Source organism: Diabrotica virgifera, chromosome 5, assembly GCF_917563875.1.
Source record: "Diabrotica virgifera virgifera chromosome 5, PGI_DIABVI_V3a".
Classification (NCBI taxonomy): domain Eukaryota; kingdom Metazoa; phylum Arthropoda; class Insecta; order Coleoptera; family Chrysomelidae; genus Diabrotica; species Diabrotica virgifera.
Window position 1 is genome coordinate 156,841,921 of NC_065447.1, and position 8,191 is coordinate 156,850,111.

Sequence of the window (8,191 nt, forward strand, 5' to 3'; positions counted from 1 at the left end):
CATAATGAATAACTTAGCCATTTTTTTAAATGCAGATGTTGCTTTCTCTATCCTACCTTTCATTTTTCTTTGGAATAGTCCCAAATTGCCATGATGGTCGCCAACATCCAAAATGGATAGTCACTACAAGAAGAAAAAGTTTAATATTGTATAATAAGAAGTAACATTATTATTATTATATTTATACAACAATGAAAAAATTAAAAATATATTTATATATTTCATATATATTATATGTATCATTTTTGTAATATAATTTCTTCAGAAATGAGATTTCATATATAAAAGTTTATCAAGAAAAACAAATACAGTAGTAAATAGACTGTATATTATAATGGTAATATTATTACATTGTTTTCTGTCAATATTTAATACAAGTTACGTAAAAATTTTCCGAGCGCGCGGATTTGAAGCGAGCCGGGCGATTTGCAAAATTCGGCCGCTCGCAAAAGCACCGATTTTAAAAATAACTTTTAATAATTAAATGTCATTATATTTTATAATAATTCTTATTTTAAGATAATATAAGTCTTTCTTTAGTCAATGACTGTAAAGTAATTTCTTAATTGTTATAAATAAAGGCACTACGATTTAAGAAAAAAAAAAAAAATTATCTCGGCTTCAGTTGGCTGCAGAAAATTTTTATTTTTTTATGAATCTTCGTATCGTCTTCAGCAACAATAATCTGTAAGTTAGAAACTCATCGGATGTACAGGGCCGCTTCAGCTCTAAATGTTTATAACGAAATTTGCCCCTTTATTTCTAATCCCAAAAATTATCTCGGCTTCAGTTGGTCGTAGAAATTTTTTACTTTTTTATAAATCTTCGTTTCGTCTTCAGGAACAATAATCTGTAAGTTAACAACTCATAGGATGTACAGGTCCGCTTCAGCTCTAAATATTTATAACGAAATTTGCCCCCTTATTTCCAAACCCAAAAATTAGAGGTTTAAAAGTGTTTTAGCATTTATTTACATCATAATATGAAAATATAACTCTTTAGACGGAGATTGGATGTCTCACCAACTCTCTACGATTTTTTTTTAAGTTATTGCCTTCGACATTTGACCTCTTGGGATAAAAAATTTATAATATCTAAGCAACAAATTCGTTAATCTGGCTCTACAATTTTTTTTTATGTTTGGAATTAAAAGATCTTCATTTTAAAGCTTTAAAATATATAAAAAAATTATTTGTACAATAAATAATGCAATTGCAAAAAACGACAATTTTTGACATTTCGCAGGCTGTTTTGCAATAACCAATAAACTAAATTTGCAATAAAGCTTTAAAATATATAAAAAAAATTATTTGTACCGGGTGTCCCAATAAGAATGGCTCTCGGCCGTATCTCAGGAACCGTTTATAGTAGAGCTTTGAAATAAAAAATTTTATAACAAAAGTTGCCTCAGGAAAAGCCTGGAAATTATTTCCAAATTGTGGGACCACCGCTAGGGGGCGTAATTGAATATCAAAAATGAAAAAATCTAAATTTTACAAAATTTTCCTAATGAAGGGGCACTGGAAATCCGATCGTCGTATTCTTCATAAAATTCTACGCATATTTGATTTGACAAGTTTAGGTCTACCTTTGGAAATAAGAGGTGGGGGTGAGTGGGAACCTTGTTATGAAAAACTGGCTGTGAGTCCGGTTCTGCTTAATCAAATTTTGCAAACTTGGTCTTTTTGAAGACAGATCTTTTTCGTCAATGTAAAAGTTATGATTTCGAACCAAATTACTGAGTAATATGCCAGCTAGAAGGCGTTATTTAATTTTTTCAGAAATCTAGTGTTCCTTGGAAAATATTAAATACAAACATGCATTTTTAATACCATATTATAAAATTAGACAAAATTAGCAACAGAATAGCGAAAACCGCATGTTATTACCTTTTTTCTATCTCGAGATATCTTACAAAACGTGTAAATTTAAAAGCATAACTGTTACTGTCACCGGTAAACGAAATTCATTAAAAGTAGTGTGCTATGGAAACAACAAAGAAACATTTTCCAACTGTCAACGTATATTAGGTCTTTTTAACGCTTCTCATTTGTTTCGAGCCTCGTTCATATCTCGTATATTAATATTATACACGGATTATACGGCATATGACAGAGGCTTGAAACAAATGAGAAGCGTTGAAAAGCCCTATTACAAAGAAATAAAAACAACTATTTAGTGATGACATAAACGTCCAAATTTTTGCCCATCATTTTCGTTGCAAACATTTACTCTTTCAAGAGTAGATTGAACAGCAGTCTCAATTTCTGCTCTAGATATGCTTTGAATGGCGTTTAGTATTCTCTGGATAATGTATTCTAGAGCAGTGTATGATGGGCAACAATTTGAATATTTAGGTCGTCACTAAGTAGTTCTTTTTGTTCTGTGTTATATTTAATTTTAAAAGTATTGTTTCTCTTTATATTGTTGTTTTAATTAATTATTATATTTTTATACGTTGACATCTGGAAAATGTTATTTTGTTTTTTTCCACAGCACACTACTTTTCATTAACTTAGTTTACCGGTGATAGTAACAGTTATGTATAAAATTTACACGTTTCTCGAGATATCTTGAGATAGAAAAAAGATATCGACATGCGGTTTTCGCTATTCTATTGCTAATTTAATCTAATTTTATAAAGTATGATTAAAAATGCATACTTGTATTTAATATTTTCCAAAGAAAACTAGATTTCTGAAAAAAATTAAATAACGCCTCCCAGCTGGCTTATTACTTATTAGGATGGTTTAAAATTATCACGCTTACATTGAAGAAAAAGATCTGTCTTCAACAAGACCCAGTTTTCAAAATTTGATTTAGCAGAACCGGACTTACAGCTATTTTTTCATAACAAGGTTCCCACTCACCCCCACCTCTTATTTGCAAAGGTAGAGTTAAACTTGTTAAATCAAATATGCGCATAATTCGATGAAGAATACAATAATCGGATTTCCTGTGCCCCTTCATTAGGAAAATTTTGTAAAATTTAGATTTTTTCATTTTTGATATTCAATTACGCCCTCTAGCGGTGGACCCACAATTATGAAAATAATTTCCAGGCTTTTCCTGAGGCAACTTTTGTTATAAAATTTTTTATTTCAAAGCTCTACTATAAACGGTTCCTGAGATATGGCCGAGAGCCATTCTTATTGGGACACCCGGTACAATAAATAATGCAATTGTAAAAAACGACCATTTTTGACATTTCGCAGGCTGTTTTGCAATAACCAATAAACGAAATTAAACTTACCATAGCTCAAATTGTAGGTTTTTTAGTTTACTACAATTTTCTATTAAAAAGTTTTTCTCTAAAATCAATATCCAAAGCTGCAAAATTAAAAATCTTTAAAAATTGCAAATTTGACAAATGAAAATCGAAATAAAAAAAAGCGCACAATATTTTTGGTTACATTTTAGTAGAAGTTATTCCTGGCATCGTCCTTTACAACACCTGATAGGTTTCAAAAATTCCTGAATTATATCCTGAAATCAACCTATTTTCACCCACAGCCTGGGGTAAAGTTTGATCATCCACGAAATAGCCATGGTCCTAATAAAGTTCTTTATTCTGTAAACAATTTTTTACATTTGAGTATGGATGATTCTCCATACGATGAACGAGTCATTCTTGTTCTGATTTCATATGTCTACTATTAAATGAATTATGAGATTTTTATTCATATTTGATAATTAATAGGTAACACCCAGTTGAATTTTAAAAATATATTTTATATAATTAATGCAATAAACTTCAATAATTTATACACGACAAATTTTCTACTGCACTTATCACAATAAACGTCAATACGTCAATAACAAACAACCAAAAATTGCTTTGGGGATATGAATGGTCATGGCGAATGTAAAATGTAAATTCTGTGATTCCCACATTAAATCACGGTAAATCCCAAAAACCAAATAAAAAACACTGTATATCCCGTATTTACAGTGTTTATACTTAGGGATATGGATATAATGTGCTTTAAATTGGTGAAGTTAAAGTTAAGATTAAAGTTAAAATAAAAAAAAAAAAAAAAATTGGTGAAGTGAAGATAGAATGTGATATAATGTGTTTCATAGCAATGTTAAATTGGGGTTCTACTAATTTTTTATTTCTCTTTTCCTTATTAAATGATAGATAACAACACCCTACATCCAAAAATGCAATAAAAGTGATTTTAAAAAAAATTGATATACAGTGTTTCTACTTTGGGGCAGCCGATTAGTCTTCATAACAGGTTCTCTTTCCGTGATTGGTTTTCTAACATCTTTGTACCTTTTCACAAAGGGAATCCTTTTGTCTCTCTTTTGGGTGAGATTATTCAAAATTGTCTTGTCATGAAGGATCTTATTTGAAATTCATTTCTTCTTGCCTTTCTATTTTCTTTTATTAATTCTCTGCTTTCAGTTGGATATATTATAATAGTTGCAGCTTTCAAGCGTGTATTAATATCTGGTGTGCATTTTCACGCTGTTGTTTGGATATGTTGGTTAAATTTTTCCAACTCTTTTTTAAGTCTTCTTCTGTTTTAAGTGGTACCTTTAAATCTACCTTATTTTTTTTCAAGTAATTGCTTGAAGTGTGCCCAGTCCACATTGGCTTAAAGCCAACTTGTTGAGAATTATGGACCGTTTTCTGTTTGTATTATATTTTGACTCAATGCTAATAATCATCATAACATCTACATTTATAGCGGAGTGATTGCCGCCCTCTTTGGGCTCTTCCGATTCATTTGTCACGGTGAATCAGTCCCCATTAATTTGGTATTACAATTGGTTACATATGTGACTTGGCATCTTTTACAATTTCTCTCCATTCGTTCCTGTTTTTGCTTATAGTTACCCATAGACCGGGAGATATTATACAGAAGTTCAGCCACAATTTTCTAAGTTCTGCCTTTTGCAATAGTGGCAGGGTAGAGCAGATACTTACAGTTTGTGGAAATATCCACAAATTTCCTGTGACATTTTCCTGTAAAAATCAGATTTTCTCAAAAAATAAAAATAGGGTTTTGCGATGAATTTCTGAGTCCTGCCATATCCGTAGAATGACAGGATACTATGGATTTTATGAAGAAAATTTTTTGGGCAGGAGGGTTGCAAACGGACTAACGGAGTATACGTATATGTATACAAACATGTAAGGAAAATAATGAAATTTTCATGATTTTCTGGGTCCCGCTAACTAAATAAATTAAACATATTTATTTCAAAATGATCAAAAAAAATGTTGGCATGACGTCTCCTACTGTTTAAGTATACTTGTCCCTTGGAAAATTATGTGGAAAATTTTCACCCTGATTCCGTGATTTACTAAGTCCTGCCTTTAAAAAGTTATAATACTCAAAGGCAATCAATACTTTTTCGGTAGGTACTCGGCAGGAAGGTTAAACGGTTCTTGTAAGACGGCATGAGTCCTAGATTTGTAAGAAAATTCGTGAAAATTTCACAATGTTCTGAGTCATGCCATTTTGCATATGTTTCAAGAATCTTAATATAACTCTATTTACAAAGAGGCAGGATGGTTTTATAATAATTTCGTATACAGGGTGGGGCATTAGTGTGACAAAGTCCAATTACTCGTTTGTCGTAAGAGATACGAAAAAAAGTTATTTAGGTAAAACGTGTGACAAAGAGAGGATCATAATTAAAAATATTTTCTAATATACAGGGCTACCCGTATTGACAGGGTGACACAAACATATGTTTTTTTTAATATAACACCCTGTATATAATTTTAAGATTCCTAAAATAATTTTAAGACAATTTAAAACAATTCACATAATCCAAAAATGTTTCCTAAGGGAGCTAGAGCTCTTTGAAGATGTTGTAATTAGATTTTTTTATCTCCAGAACGCTTCCATTTCGATAGACAGAAACTAGTCCGCCTTTTTTTCTGCCAGAGATAAATCGATTCCATAAATTGCGAATCTATAGTACCGGTCATAGGAGTCCGTTTTGGGTAGGGCAACGGTAATTTTATCGCATAACTTTTTTGTCTTTAACTTTTAAGCATTTTTGACACTATATTATTAAATTGTGAGGTATTCTAGTACTAAACGGTGCTCTTGCTTTAAGTAGGTAGGATGCACCGTTTTCTAGAAAAATCAATTTAAAAATTTTTCGTATTTTGAATTTAAGAAAAATTTGAAAAAAAAAAAATAAAAAACGTTGTATTTACCGACTTAAAGCAAGAGTAACTTTTAGTACTAGAATACCTTATAATTTAAAACTACTGTCAAAAATGCTTAACAGTTAAAGCAAGTTCTAAGGTTTCGTTGATCTACCCAAGACGGACGCCTATGACCGATACTAGAAATTGACAATTGAAAAAATATTTATCTCTGGAAGAGAAATAAACGTACCAGTTTTCGTTTTTCTAAATAGTTTTTTTTTATTTTTTTTTTCAAATTCAAAAACCGAAAATTTTTCCAATCGTTTTTGCTAGAACACGGCGTATCCTACCGACTTAAAGTAAGAGTACCTGTTAGTACAAGAATACCCCATAGTTTAATAATCCAGTGTCAAAAATGCTTAAAAGTTAAACACAGAAAAGTTATGCGATAAAATATCCGTTTCCCCACCCTAAACGGACGCCTATGACCGGTACTAAAAATTGACAAATGGTGGAATCGATTTAACTCTGGAAGATAACTAGGTTTACCAGTTTTCGTATTTCTAAATAGAAGTGTTCTGGAGCTATTTAAAAAAAACTAATTAGAATACGCTATCTTTAAAGAGCTCTAGCTTCCTTAGGAAGCATTTTCGGACAAGGTGAATTGAGTTAAATTTTCTTAAAATTATCTGAGTAATCTCCGGGCTTCGATTGTTAGAAGAGTTTCTGGACACCCTGTATAATAGGTACAATCCCTACTATAACCAATTAATTGTAAAATTATTGATTTTCTTCCTATTACTTTTATTATGTTTACTTAGATACAAATATGATCTAATCGCTTAAAATAAATAGGTTACAGTTTGGTATTAGATTTGAAAGGTGTGTAAAAATCCGAGATATTACTCAAGAAAATAATATTTAATACCGTACGATTCTTTTAACGATATAAAATTAATTTTTATGTATTAAATATCTTTGCGGTTATCCTGACATGTTGTAAACGGTTTTAGATTAGTGTTTTTTAAGCATACTTGACATGGCATGACTCAGAAAATTGTGGTGATATGAATATGTTTGTATAACAACCTGCAATAATTTTACTGACTTAAAATTTTATTTTTATATACGAAATAACTACACAACCATCCTGTAAATAGCTTTATATTAACATTCTTGAGATATGTCCAAAATGGCAGGACTCAGAAAATCGTGTAACTTTTCACGAATTTTCTTACACATTTTTAACTATGTGTATTAAAAAAGGTGTAACTAAACATCCTGCCATTTTGAATAATGTCTACTTAAATTATTTATTTTATAATACAATTTATTTTATGACTCAGAAAATCACGGAACCAGGGTGAAAATTTTCCACAGAATTTTCCAAGGGACAAGTGCAGTTACAGATTAGGAGACGTCATGCCAACATTTTTTTTTCGATCATTTTCAAATAATTATGTTTAATTTATTAAGTTGGCAGGACTCAGAAAATTATGAAAATTTCATTATTTTCATTACATGTTCGTATATCCATATAAGTCCTTTTGCAACCCTCCTGCCCATAAAATTTGCTTCATAAAATTGATAGTATCCTGTCATTCTATGGATATGGCAGGACTTAGAAATTCATCGCAACTCCCCATTTTTTTTCGCATGGAAAATCTAATTTTCACAGGAAAATGTCACAGGAAACCCGTGGATTTTTCCATAAATTGTAAGTACCTTTTCTAACCTTCCAGTATTGCAAAGGGCAGCACTTAGAAAATTGTGGTAGAAGTTCCGTTAATATCTCCCTGTTTACCATTCGCTAACTCCCATCTTCTTAGGGTCCTCGACTATCTGGTTCTCCAATCTGGTTTTCGGTATTTTTCGTGGTCTGCCTGATACAGGGTTTCCATTTAGTAATTTTCTTGATAACGGCTTCTGGATTTCTCCTTTCTATATGTCCCATCCATGTGAGTCTCCCTGCCTTGATAAATCTGACGATGTCTTCTCCTTTCAAAAGTTCTCCTACTTCGTTGTTCATCAATGTTAATGTCATAGCTAAATAATCAGAGAGTTGGTACATCT